Source organism: Etheostoma spectabile, chromosome 20 (genome assembly GCF_008692095.1).
Source record: "Etheostoma spectabile isolate EspeVRDwgs_2016 chromosome 20, UIUC_Espe_1.0, whole genome shotgun sequence".
Lineage (NCBI taxonomy): Eukaryota > Metazoa > Chordata > Actinopteri > Perciformes > Percidae > Etheostoma > Etheostoma spectabile.
In genome coordinates, this window is record NC_045752.1 from 23,065,252 (window position 1) to 23,079,837 (window position 14,586).

The window sequence follows — 14,586 nt, forward strand, 5'->3', positions numbered from 1 at the left end:
CCGGTATGTTATTTAAGCATGCAATTGATATGAGTTGATGATAAATTGTTATATTTATTGCTGATTAGAAAACTCTTTCCATGACAGCATCAGCATTGAGCTTCAGATCAAATGGTGTCGTCATGGTAACAAACAAACTATATAGGCCTACAGTATATAACAAGTTTTACAACAATAAAACAACAATGTGGTTGCATTTATTAAGGAAATGTAATGAACAAGAGTTTTCATACTCAATAATATAACTTCTTTTTTTAACTCTTAATCATTTTTTGGGGGGGGTTCTTTTTTATTTTCACAAGTTTGTGTGAATGTGTCTGTTATGAGTGAGTAAGAGATACAGAAGAGAGGAGAGGGAGAGAGAGAGAGAGAGAGAGAGAGAGAGAGAGACGAGCGAGAGAGAGAGAGAGGAAGAGGATGCAGAGGAGAGAGAGAGGAGAACAACAAAGAGAGAGAGGGGGGCGCGGGGGCCCTTCTTTGCGTGGGCCCCCCTGCCCCCCCCCCTCTTTTTGTCCCTTTGGTTTTTGCCCCCCCTTTTTCCCCCCCCCCCCCCCCCCCCCCCCGGTCTTTTTGGTTTTGGAATGGGTTTGTTGGGGGTTGGATGGATAATATGAGGGGGTGGGGGCGTGGTTTTGGAAATACTTTTTTTGGTTGTGGGTTTGGAAAGTGGTTTGTGTATACTTAATTTGTAATTATTATTTATTTATACCACAACTGCCTTTTAGTTTTTTGTTATACAAACCAGCAAGAAAGTTTCAGGACATGTCAAAAAAAAAAAAAAAAAAAAAAAAAAAAAAACTGGTTAGAGCTAGAGCCCGCAGGCCTTGTTAAAAAACAAATAACAGTTGTTAAAAAAAAAGTTAAGGGCAGTTTTTAAAAAAAAAAAAAAAAAAACTCGACGGCAGACAGAGATTCAGGAGCAGAGATTTTGCAGCCCAGAGATAGAAGAGATGTTGGAGAGATTTGCATTCAGAGAGAGAGATGAGATTGCTAGAAGCCAGAGATGCAGCAGAGATTTTTTCAACCCAGAAGTCCCATTCTACCAACACCATGTTGAACAAACCCCACGTTATATCAGAAGTCTCCTGGTTATAGTGGTACTAGTTGATGAACAAAGTATAAAACAAAACCTGAAGCTGAAGAAACCCTAATGTTAACAGAAAAGCCCCCGGACCTGAGGAGAGAGACGTTCACCTTCCGTGTCCTGAGGTGGTGAGAGAGGGCCGGTGGGACACAACAACAGTGGAGGAATCTGTGTGTGTAGGGAGGGCGCTGGGGCTAGCCATCACAGAATAGGTAGGGGAGGGCGCTTGGGACTAGCCTATCATAGAATAGTGTTGTAGAGGGAGTGGACGCTGGGACTAGGCTACACAAGAATAGTGTAGGGGAGGGACGCGGGGACTAGCCTATCACAGAATAGTGTAGGGGAGGGGCGCTGGGACTAGCCTTTCACAGAATAGTGTTAGGGGAGGGAGGGAAGGGGAGGCGCTGGGCTAGCTATCACAGAATAGTGTAGGGAAGGGACCTGGGACTAGCCTATACAGAATAGGGTAGGGAAGGGCGTGGGACTAGCCATCACAGATAGTGTAGGGAGGGACGTGGGACTAGCCTATCACAGAATAGTGTAGGGGAGGGACGCTGGGACTAGCCTATCACAGAAGTGTGGGGAGAGGCGCTGTGACTAGCACTGTGACTAGCCTATCACAGAACGGAGACACAGTCAGTGGAGACTTATTCAATCCGAGCACAGATATTCACTCGCATTACTCGTATAATACTTGTACTCTGCAAAAGTGCTTTATCCGTACGGGATACTCGTTTCAGCCGAGTATTCGGCTCATCCCTAGTAAATACTGTATCATAATATTCCTTTAATTATGTAAATACCGTACATATTCACACTCCTTATATTTCTTTATTTATATTTCTACTCTGGTATTTATACTATTTCTGCAACTGTAACACAGAGTTTCCCTTCGGGGATCAATAAAGTATTTCTGATTCTGATTCTGATTCTGATTCTAAAGTATGTGGGCCATTTGCTAACAGCTAGCTATTTGGAAGCAGCCTCTTTCAGGGAACAAAAGCGTTACATTGCTGATTTGAAAACGTTTGCGTTTGCTACAATGTAACATCTCTGATCTGTGTGTGTGTGTGTGTGTGTGTGTGTGTTCTACTCCCAACCGCACCTGACAACAGATGGAGCTCTGTGAGAAGTTGATAAGGGAAAAGCTGCAGGAAGATACCATAGTAACTGTATTAAGCACTGTGTTTTTTTCAACTTCACTTGTTGACTCCCTCTGTTTATTTAATAAACATTTGTCAGCAAAGTCTGTAGCATCAAAATGCCCATTTCACTCATGCACTGGGCACTGCAATTTTGTTTAAAAACTACAGTCTTCTTTGAGTCCTTTGACACTAAATCCATTGACACTCACTGAGGTGATTAATAAAATTAAGCCCACTTCATGTGGTCTCGACATCCTGCCTGGGAGATTTCTAAAGGAAGTATAGGGATTTTTATGTTGTGCTATTCACTCCTTAATCAACACGTCAATATAATTGATTCTTCTAAAAAAAACTCCTTGGATTATTTCAGACCAATATCCAAATTGCCCTTTCTTTCTAAGGTTCTAGAAAAAGTTGTTGTTGAACAATTGAGTGCTTTCCAAAAAAATTGAGCCAGACACTTTGAGTCTGGGTTTATGGCAAACCACAGTATAGAGACTGCACTCCTTAAAGTGATAAATGACCTACTGGTTGCCGCTGATGCTGGGAAATCTTCAGTATTAGTTCTGTTAGATGTAAGGGCTGCATTTGATACTGTTGACCATTCAATTTTATTGGACATCTCAAAGACTGGGTTTGCATCGCTGGTTCAGTTTTAAAGAGGTTTTATTCCTACAGTTGAGATATCTTTTAGTGTAGCTAGCAGATGACCTGTGAGGTACCTCAGGGGTCTGTCCTCGGACAAGTCTTGTTCTCTCTCATCTTGTTAACCTTGGGGCAAGTCATCCCCAGGCATAATGGGAGCATTGATTTATACGCCGATGACACTCGGTTGTACCTCTCTTTTGAACACAATGACCTATATCAAATTAGTACACAACTGTATTGTTGACATCAAATCCTTGATGACTCAGAACTTCTTGCAGTTAAATGTTAATATGACTGATGTAATTATTATTGGCCCCAACAAAGTTAATGCAAGTACTTCATCATCTGGGCTTTGTGTCAAAATAAAGCCCCAATCTGTAAAAATCTTGGATTTATTTTTTACATTTTATTGTTTATATATTTTATAAATTGTTTATTTTTATATATAGAAACTGATAGTAATAAAATGTTAGTGTTGACCTTGTTCAGCTTTCAGTCAATTGTCCTTGTTTTTAGCAGTTTGTCTATTTCTGTGGACTTTGGGAGCAACAAAACACCAGATTCATATTCCATGTATGTGTTTACATTACAATTAATTCTGATAATAACCTCAGTTTGAACAAACACAGTTGTCTAGTCTTGTTTCCTGCAGCTCAGGCGACCCCAGAATTAGGTCAATTTTATCCAGTAGAAACCTTGAGACGGTCATAAATGCTTTTATTTTCTCTTGTGTGAACTATTGTAACAGAGTTTACACACAGTACAACTTGTCCAAAATGCAGCAGCCAGACTCTTCACCAAAACCTAACCCATGTTACTGCTGTTTGAGCTTCTCTCCACTGGCTCCAGGTACATTTTAGAATTGATTGTAAGATGGTACTGATCACTTTTGATTCTTGCTCTGGACTCAGATCTTCTGACATCGTACATGCCGGTTGCAACCTAAGGTCCTAAGCCAACCTCTGCTTTTTCTGTTTCCTTGAAGAAATCAGACTGGCGAGCTCCCCATCCTCTTTAAAATCTGTTTTTAAAAAACATCATTATAAATCACTTGTATCTGTTAAATATAATGGCATTCTCTTAACATTTATTCTATTAATTATTTTAATTATTTAGTTTTTCTTAGCTGTTCTCTATAGCTCCTTGATCAATGTTGTATAACTTTTGTTACACAATAGTTTTTATCATTGCCATTTCATTTTTCTCTGGTCAAGCACTTTGTAACTTAAAAAAGTGCTATTATTATTATTATTATTATTATTATTATTATTAGGCCGCCTACTCTCACGCTGCAAAGTTAAAGGTTAAAACTAAGGAAGACAGCCAGGTGAGGAACTGCTTGAGTCAGTCAATCCGCAGAGCCCGAAGCCCTGCCCGTGCTTTTATTCAAAGTGTATTAATATCAAACGTGTTGCGTGTCCTAACTGCACCAAATTCCTTTTTTCTGTACATCATTGGGTGCCCAGCAATACATCCGCCAAGTGATGGAGATCGTATAAAATATTCTCGAGATATTCAAATGACATAAATCTTGATGAACGGCAGACACACACACTCACACACAGACAGAGATTTCCACCGTTATAGTTCCATGTCAAGGCTGGAAACAGAACAAACGGGAATGGGAAATGGGAAACACTGAAGGATGCAACAAGTTCCAAACATGTCCTCATCATGTATTCAAGCAGAGAAGGATGAAGAACAAGCCTTAGGAATGGGGTAGGCCTTGTTATGACTTATTATGGAATTACATACAGTGGGAATGAAAACCCTTGACTTGGGGAAGGGTTATATTATCTCTAAATTATTATTTATTTAGTCATGGAAAAATTCTGCAGTTATGTCTGGAATACAAATACACATATAAGAGTTTGAATGGACCCACATTATCCCAGGACATCTGATAATGAGTAAATCTGCTACATTAGTCAGTGTCACGGTCACAGATTGTCATGTGGTATGTTTGATTTGTTCTTAATCTCAAGAGGGGAGTCTTATCTACTTCCTAACCTACCGGAGGGCAGACGCCAGAGAAACGAGAGAAGAGAAGAGTGGTGAGCATTCTGTAGAGACTGCAACTCTTTTTGTTGGGACTGTAATGAAGAATGAATAATAATCCGTGAGGGGTATTGCACAAAACCAAGATTCAGGATTAAGCCAGGATATTCCAGTTATCCTGGCTCTATTTAGCCTTGACTCAGTTTCACAAAAGCAGAGGCTCCTAAGTTACTACATACAGTATATTGTTGAAATGTATTCTGTGATAGCCTGAGGCCTGGACTACAAACCAAGATCAACATGTCCTGGATTTCTTTCAGTTACCCGGCTTCACTAACCCTAACATAAACTGTCACAACGGTGGTTATCAACTGGTTAAATTGAAGAGTGTAAATGATAGTTATATATACTGTATATAATAAAACTAAAAGGAGGCAGGGCAGTACAGCCCGATCCGGCAGGGGAGAGTTCTAGCCCAGCCAGGCTCCTCTCTTTACCCTGTCTCTCTTCCTAGAGGTTTCTCCCCCCTTGGCACTGTTGCACTAAATGCTTGCTCTGGGGGGGAATTACTAGAATTGTGGGGGCTTTGTAAATTATATTAAATAAAAAATAATAATAATTGAATTGGTAGCCAAAAGATTAAGGTGCATACCATTTAACCCCCATGTCCACATTCTGATTCCAGCCTAAGGCCTTTAGTTGCGTGCCATACTGCTCTCTTTTCACTTTTAATGAAGGCTATTGCCATGATAATATGAATAAAGGTTTAGAGATCTAATCATGTGTCTAAGTGGCCACGCACCAAAAAAACAGCTCAGAACAAAAAAGTCCCTTGAGGCACAAAAATCTATATCTGCAAACACATCCAAAAGTCAGGTCAAGGTCAGTTATTACTCTTTGCCCTGAAACAAGGATTGAAACGTTTAGCAAAGCTATTCATCTCTGTAATGAAGATTAGGTTACGTACAGGATATGCATAAATAAGCCTTGGTCTTCAGCCTATTCCTTCTTGAGTTGTTGATTGTGTTATATATATTGTGTGAAATGCATTGATGTAACCTGTATAATGTTTCTCAAACAAATTCTCATGCGTTGTTCATTATAATGTAAAACGGAATAATCCATTTATTCATAGGCAATTTTAACAACTCACTGCAGAATTTGCAACCACAATCTCTCCCTAACCTTAACTATTCCTGACTGTTGGTAGGCAATGGAATAAGAACCATACACACCACTTCTGACTGTGCTTCTGAGAAGGACCAGTCATTATTCACACAATAGCAACAGATAACGTGTCATTGAAACATGCTGCCGTTTTTCTACTGAAGACAGTCATAACGGGCAACAGGGAGTGCTAAAGCTGCAGTGAAAGCATTAAAACGCCAGGATTTGAGGTAAAGTGAGACCTCTTCCTGCAGCTCTCCCTTTTACTCGCTCTTCAGGTATGGGTAAGACAATCATCCTACAACCTTAATCATCTTAAAAAGCAAGATAACTGCAGCTCAGCACAACAGTGAAATATTAAACAGACATATTCCATAATATGAATCTGTAAGCTGTGAGACTTGGTGAGAAGCTGCAGCATCAGTTATGAGGCTGTGTGCTATGAAGCCTCGCATAGCCTTATGGATTTACATTCACAATTTCAACAACACCTGCAAGAAGTGCCCTAACTCCCCCGCAGCTAAGTGTGTGTGTGTGTGTGTGTGTGTTTTTTATAGACTTTTACACGTATACACACATATTCCCTCTCAAACACCCTTTTCTTTCTTTCCTTTCATTACACACATGGGCACAAACACTTTTAAACAGACCCCTCAGGACAGCAGTTTGTGTGTGTGTGTGTGTGTGTGTGTGTGTGTCGTTGTGTGTGTGTGTGTGTGTGGTGTGTGTGTGGAGAGAGATGGAGTGGATGTATTGCAGTTTGCTGCATTATGATTGACTGATTCCCCAGGGCATGTGATACAGACTGGCCATGTTGATTTCCACTTCTCACACACACACACACCACACACACACACACACACACACACACACCACACACACACACACACACCACCACACACCACACACATTGCTTTGCCTCACTGGAGTCATGCACAGTGAAGTTTAAGTTCACAGGAAGTTTTTGGTGTGTTGTGTGAGTGTAGGTTGAAAGACATAGATAGAGAGACAATAAGATAATTTCAATTCCTCCCAAGCAGGTGCGCACACACACAGACACACACACACACACACACATCTGAAGCAATTGTTTATAGTACAACCTAAAAAATGTGTAGTTTAAGCATTGGTACTTTTTCCTGCTTTCTGCAGACTAGAAGCGCACACAGGGTCAAAAGCATGCTGCCCCCCACACACACACATCTGAAGCCATTATTTATAGTACAACCTATTAATGTATAGTTTAAGCATTGGTACTTTTTCTGCTTCCTGCAGACTAAAAGCGCACACAGGGTCACAAGTACACACACGCCTGCACACACTCACGCGCACACACACAAACACACACACACACACACACACACACACACACACACACACACACACACACACACAGTTCTTTCATTTCTTTGTAGTCATTAAAATCCACCACTAGCTGACTGCAGTCCCATGGGCCCATATGGACTCTATAGGGGTGTCCAACGTCCGTATCAAGTCACCGTGTCTGCTCCGCTCACCTTTAGGTCTCTGAAGTCACCCAGAGGCATATTAAGTTATCTAGTTGCTGTTGGATGTAGAGTTTATCGAGGTCCTTTTCTATAATTCATTTGGCTCACATCGAGCACTTCAGAGGGACATCAAACTCCTTTTCATGTTCGAATCGTACGAGGTTAAGTGGCGCTATATTAGGTTGTATTGATTTGGCCGGAGTCATTTCAGGAAGATTGTATAACTCGATATGATGTCGGGGTATCTATGAAATTAAGAGAAGGCTTTCAGAGGGATACATTACAGTCAGTTCACATGGATTTGCTGTTTGTCTCCATAAAGGTCAGAGCGACTGCCGTTATACCTTAAAATGGATGAAGCACTGAACTATAAATCACAGCACACCGAGTTTATAGTTATAACCCTTACGCTGGGTTTCACAGGTACCTTTTTTCAGCTGCAGCTCTGCTGTATCTGTGATGTGCAGAAGATTCCAGGCGAAATGTGTCAGCACAACATGATGTCGACAGTTTAAATGTTTTGCTGACAGTTTGTTGTTGGTGTTAATACATTTTCATCAGTCTGTCAATAGGGCCTAACACAAACCATTTTGTAAGTTTTTCTACTGCAGTCACACACATTGCCGGATAAGAAGATGTGTTTAGTTTAGTTCAAATAACATAAATAATAACCAGCTAGTTTTAATCTTATCTGAACATACCCTGGGAGTTTTGTGACGATTGGCCTTACGGTGGCTGATTGTGTTCATTTATGTCCAGAGCCACGCGCCTTTCAAAGTTCATTGGTAATAACTTGTAAAGTAATTGCAAAATGGACATGCTTTATACACTTTTTAATAAGCTTGATGATTGATGATTCACTGAACATTTGGTGGCAATCGGAACTATGGTGGAGGAGGAGTTTCTCAAAAAATTCAAAATGGTGGAAAACTTTTCTAGGTGGACCTTAATGATCCCAGAGGCTTTTTTGTAGAGCACATTACGCTGCACCTGTGTTAGAAATTTCAAGTCCATTGGACCTACGGTGTGGGGGGTGTGGCCTTTCAAAGTTTGCATTTTGAAGCATTAATTACAGCGCCCCCATGTGGCTGATTGGGTTTATATTTCTATAGAAGCACATGCACACCATTTCCAGTTATTCCCCCAAGTTTCATGTTTCTAGCTCATTCCAGCTCACGGGAATTTGAGCCGGCACGACAGACAACATCTTGTATCATAAGTAAGCTATAGAAAAATCACATCTTTTGCTCGTAATTTTAAATATAGCATGTGTCTTTACACGGTTGAATATGTTGGAGGCACGTTCGCGAGTCTCCCTTCTCATTAGCTACCATTCTGCAAAAGTTGACTTGGAGAAAGAAGGGACAATCTGGAAACTTTTGTAGCCATCAGCAAAATTTGCTCCTATAGCTGTTTTCATAGGGAATGAATTGAATCGCTCTGCTATGCTGTTATTTCAGCAAATATGTCAAGTATGAATCAATCAAAAAGAAACATTTTAGTGTACTGTTTAGCTGTAAAATGAGAAGGTTTGCTTGGGCAGTGATTGGTTTTGGCTCTTCTGTTTTTAACATGGCTGCTGGGTCACAAACCGTTGATCGTTGATTGGTGACACCTGTGGTTTCTGGTGGAAACAGCACGAGCAGTTTAATGGGGAACTATTATAAAGCGTTTTCAGGTTCATATTTGTATCTTGTAATTCTACTGGGACATTGGTACAGGCTTTAATATTTAAAAACACTTCTTTAAGATCTTTGTCCTACTGCTGCACCTGCATTCACCCTCTGTATGAGACGCTCTGCTGGAGCACTGTCTTTTTAAGCCCTCCTCCTGATAAAGCCCAGTCTGCTTGGCTTAGCCAGCGTTTTTTCTGGAATCTCCGCTGTGCTCCACTTTTGTTTCTCTAGTAGCACCTAAAGCTACTGCAACGAAGTATATAGCAGGACTTTGTACTGTGAAAAATCACCAATAAAGGCTTCTAAACCAAATACTACACAACCAGACATGTCCCAGCAGTAATGTAACCCAAAATTGACCAGCACTGGCAACCAAGATTACAGCTATCTGGCATTAGCATGCAGCTACTTTATAGTCAACAGTATGCTAACGTCAGATTGTAATTCTACTGTCAAAAATCGCAGATTTAGGCTTCTAAACCAAATACTACCCAATCGGACGTTTCAGCAGTAATGTGTTCCAAAATTGGGGAAAAATTAAAAACATTGGCAGCCAAGATGACATCTTTTACTGCATGTAGCTGACGTTACTATAGTTAGCAGTGGACACTACTAGAGTATAGCAGCACTTTCAACCATAGCAAATCCAAGATACAGGCGTTTAAGCCAAATTCTACATAACCGAATGTTTCAGCAGTAGTGAGACCTGGAATTGGGGAGAATTTAACAACATTGGCAGCAAAGAAGACATATTTTACTGACGCTAGCATGTAGCTACATGCGACAATGTTAACACCGCAGTACAGTAGCTTGAAAAAAACAAAAAAAGAAAAAACACTTGAGGCTTGCCTACCTGAAGCAGATGACAAATCATAGAAGGCCGTCTTAATGTTGCGTTACACTTAGACCAGAGTAGAAAAAACTGTTGAAACCTCATTATTTAAAGATTTGGCCACGTTTAACATTGAAATCCAACATTTTTACATTGTAGATATGACAGACAATATGGAATAGCATAATTTGGACACTTTAAAACTACAGTAACAAACCTTGAGCAGCTACTTTGTCAGAAAAACAAGAGCAACTGCTGTATCTGTTTACAGTGCAAACAAACAAACTCATGTTTTTTTAATAAGGAAATCAACATAATTGGACAACCACCTTTGGTTTCATGCTGCACACTGCATGTAGCTTTCCACACAGCAGCACGACACAGTAATTTCGAGAAGTGGGAGGTGTGCAGCCTGTCATTTGAGAGATATCTTAATTAAAAGTGATCTACAAGAAAGGCCAAGGAACATTTTCTTATTTTGTCACGTAGGCACATTTTGAAAAATTCATTACTTTATTTCACAATAAAAGTCAGTTTAATTGGGGCGACATCTAGCTCACTCAGTAAGACCGTGCGCCCCATGAAGTGTCTTTGCTGTGTGTCATCCCCCATCTCCCCCCCCCCTTCCTGTCTATCCACTGTCACTAAAAAAAGGGAAAAGTCCCAAAAAAGTAATCTTAAAAAAAGAAAGTTAGTTTAATTAGTTTGATTATCCCTAGGTAAACGTGTATCCAGAGGCATCTGAGCGTTATTTAGGCACAGAGGAATATTGTGTTGCTCAATGGTTGTCATGGTACAGCACAGGAGTAGGATTGAGCATCGAGAACGAAATCCTACTTGGAATGCTTTTAAATATTACGATTCCAGTAGAATCATTTCTTTATTGGAATTGTTTAGAGGATTTGCTTTTTTTAAAGATTTTTTTTAGGGCATCTTTTCCCTTTATTAGAGAGTGACAGTGGACTGACAGGGAAGGTGGGAGAGGGATGGGGGATGACACGCAGCAAAGGGCCGCAGATCGGACTTGAGCCTGGGCCGCCGCAAAGGACCCTGCATTGAGGAGAATATGTATATGGGCGCCCGTCAAATGGGTATTAAACTAATCTCCTTACCGATGACAGCTTTGTTTAGTTTCTTTTTGAAGCTCCAAATATTTCCCATTAGGATTAAATGTGGGGGGAGGTTGTTCCACTATGTTACAGCGATATACATTACCTTTTTATTAGAGAACTGGTTCAGGGCATTGGTAGGTACGGCCAGTCTAGTATCATAACCAAGTCTATCATTGGTAGGTAATAGCTGTGAGAACAGGCTGGTTGTTATGTAATGTACAAATGTTCTTTAAAAAGACAATAAATGACAATAAAACACTAATAAGTAGTACTAGAGCTACTATGGAGCAATATGTGAGTCACTCATATATATACACTGTATTAAAAAATAATAATTCCCCATTGCCCTATCCTGGGCAGTCCCTTTTCTTCAAGTTGGGGTCCTGTACCAGACAGAGGCCACACGACACCCTACCCACGCCCCAGCCGGGATTTAAACTGCCCTATATGGGTCACTGCGAAGTACTCCAGCCGGGAGTCAATGGTGTTACCCACTGAGCTATATATCAAATACTGACACACCCTTTTCAAGTTTATTCTACACGAGACACAGCAATGGTTTGCGTATTGGTAAATTGTTTTGAACAGAACAATCAGAGTAATCAAAACCTATAATATTTAAACTATTTCAGCTATTTAAGAGCAAGTCATTTTTGTAGATTATTGATATTAAATTATCCATTGAAAAATATTGTTACATTTGCCTTTGTCTGCATTATTATCTGTTTAAAATTTCTTGGAAGATTGTTTTCGTTCTTAACAAACATGTGAAACCAACGACTATTACAATGGATGCCATGGGTTTCACTTTCTTTTTTGTTCATTTTTTTAAGGAAAACATTAAATCTGGATGAGAATTCGGAGAGTGCTTGTGGAGATCTTTTCATTTGCTCTGTATGAACTCAGCATGAGATGCATGAATTAGGACTGGGATGAGAATAGATTGAGTTTGTATAGAGAGCTCTCTGATTTCTCTGCCTGAAATCAAAAAGAAGCACCAAACTTGAGAAAATCTCAGACTTTAGAGCTTGATGAGATCTATTTGAAACTTAAAAGGAAACTTTTTTGAGATTTTGTGAGGCTTTTTCTTCAGGAGACAAACATGAGAAACACACTCTAATCTCGATTTTGTTTTACACAGACCTCTTTGAGTTTGCTTACATGCTCACCAATATTCCACTATTATTCCGAATATGACAATATTCTGAATTTGATACAGGTCATGTAAACAGCATATTCCGGTTGGATATTCCGAATATGGCATTTTCCAGTTGGGATATTCATGTGGAAAATCCTGGTATTGTTCAGGTATTAGAAGCATTCTTTGGACACGTATACAAAACATTCAGAAAATGCGTCAGAAACTTTTTGACGCCCTATTTACGACCTCTTGCGTGTTTACAACTTATGGTCAGTGCTGTGCGTTGCTATGGTTGCTGTACAGAACCCAACCAGCCAACCGTTTGCGAGGCTGCAGACCCGATAAGAAGGAGAAACAGCTACCTTTAAACATTATCAAATATGTTTTGGGATCACATCGCTACGCCGACCTTTTCAGGACGCTGGTTGAAGGAATGAGAGAGGGACGCTGTGTTCACATGGTCCAACAAGTCCGCCGCTGCTGAAAACTTATTTAAACAGAATCACTCAGAAATACATGAGACATTTTTGACAGGTTTCTTTCACCTGGCAAAAGAATGTCTCCAAATGTGTCCTGAGTGTCCACTTGTGATCGAATCTCACTTCTCTCTACAGGCAAATAAACGGACACATCATTTCAGTTTGCATATAGGCTGGTTTTGTCTGTGCGAGTGTGTTTATACACTTTTCGTTGTTATTCTCGCATGCATCATACATTAGAAATATGCCATGACTAGTGAAAACCACTGCCTAGAGTCTGACTGTGTGCCAAAGGACATAACTTTTCTATGTGGCAAAGCATTATTTGAAAGTTCTACCTAAAAATAAGGATGTCTGTGTTTGGCTCCGAGTATGTTAAGCTTCGAACTGAATCTTTATGGTTTGAAGTTTAGTTTCTGTGTGTGTTTTATTTCACCATTTCATGTTTGCTTATCGGTTATGGCCAAATAAGGCCTCATGAAGCTTCATGAACCATTTATTTAAAACTAGATTTTTGTCAACCGGCAGCAGCCAGACAGCTCCAGACAGCTCCAGACAGCCTGGGACATAAGAGCAGGCAGCACCAGAACAAAAACAGCGACACATCACCAACAGGATTATAATAACATCCAAAACGCACAATTCACTCTCAGTGGTTTGTATCCATGACTTATACTTCCAGGATTGCTCTAGTGCTGCCGGAAATTCCTCCGGAGTTCACTCTTTTCAGCCGGATTCTGCTACCTTCCGCTTTCTTTGTGCTGGAATTTAAAGGCCGGTGATTTCTGAGGACTATGGTTACCTGGTCCTCAGATCTCTGCAGGGTACATCCAGACAGCTAGCTAGACTATCTGTCCAATCTGAGGACTATGGTTACCTGGTCCTCAGATCTCTGCAGGGTAAATCCAGACAGCTAGCTAGACTATCTGTCCATTCAAAGTTTTCTGTCACCAAGACAATTATGCAGCGGCACCATGGCTCTGCCTGGTGTTTAGCACCGCCCATGATGATTGTGATTGGTTTAACCCTTGTGTTGTCTTCCAGTCAAAATTGAAAATCAACACTTTTGTTGACGCTTTCTAACGATGTTTTTAACTTTTTCTTACGTTTTTGTCCCTTTTTTAACACTTTTGATGCTTTTTTTTACAAAGTTTATCACTTTTTTTTGATGTCTTTTAACACTACATAACACTAACATATTAACTTTAGTTTTACAGTTATTTTTGGAATTTATGCTCAACAAACCTTATTTATAGGAAATTAAACCTAATGTTGGAGTTAGAAAAGCAGAAATTAGGAATTATTTAGACTAAAATGAAAGGAACGTATGTTGATGGATAATCACAGACTAGAATATGTCATCTTTTACTCAATACTATTTCAAAACCACTTCAGTTTTTTTCCAAATTATATCAAATTGAATAAGACACCCCAAAATTAATTACAAATAATTAAAAATTATGAATTTGCACTTGCCAAAGACCGTGTGCAATCAATCATGTTATTTTGGGTAATTACAATTGGGTAGTTAAAAACAACATTGATGTAGGAAAACGGGTCAGTTTGACCCGAGGACAACACGAGGGTTAATTTTACAGCATTTGGAGAAAAAACAATTGGTAAAAGAACTTTTAAAAAAAAAGTGTCAAAAAAGAGAGAAACATTTTAACAAAAGTCACTAAAATGTGAACAAATGCCAAATAAAGAATGTGAAAAGATGTAGAAAAAGTAACAAAAAATGTCAAAATAAGTGACAAATGTAAAAGAAAAAGCTTTAAAAATTTTGGGAAAAAAAA

At 39.7% G+C, this 14,586-nt stretch overlaps 2 long non-coding RNA genes across 2 annotated transcripts in view; one reads left to right on the forward strand and one right to left on the reverse strand.

The window, feature by feature from the left end:
- Positions 1 to 12,441, forward strand: part of LOC116670489 (uncharacterized) — a 25,670-nt gene extending 13,229 nt beyond the window's left edge. The window contains exons 2-4 of the long non-coding RNA XR_004327040.1: positions 303 to 319; positions 1,715 to 1,719; positions 12,323 to 12,441. This is a non-coding gene — a long non-coding RNA (uncharacterized LOC116670489). The remainder of the gene's footprint in view (positions 1 to 302; positions 320 to 1,714; positions 1,720 to 12,322) is intronic.
- Positions 234 to 12,794, reverse strand: LOC116670488 (uncharacterized). Its single transcript, XR_004327039.1, has 3 exons — positions 12,732 to 12,794; positions 4,951 to 4,955; positions 234 to 245 (listed from the first exon to the last, which is right to left on the reverse strand). It is a non-coding gene; the product is annotated as an uncharacterized LOC116670488 (long non-coding RNA).
- Positions 12,795 to 14,586: the final 1,792 nt, after the last annotated feature.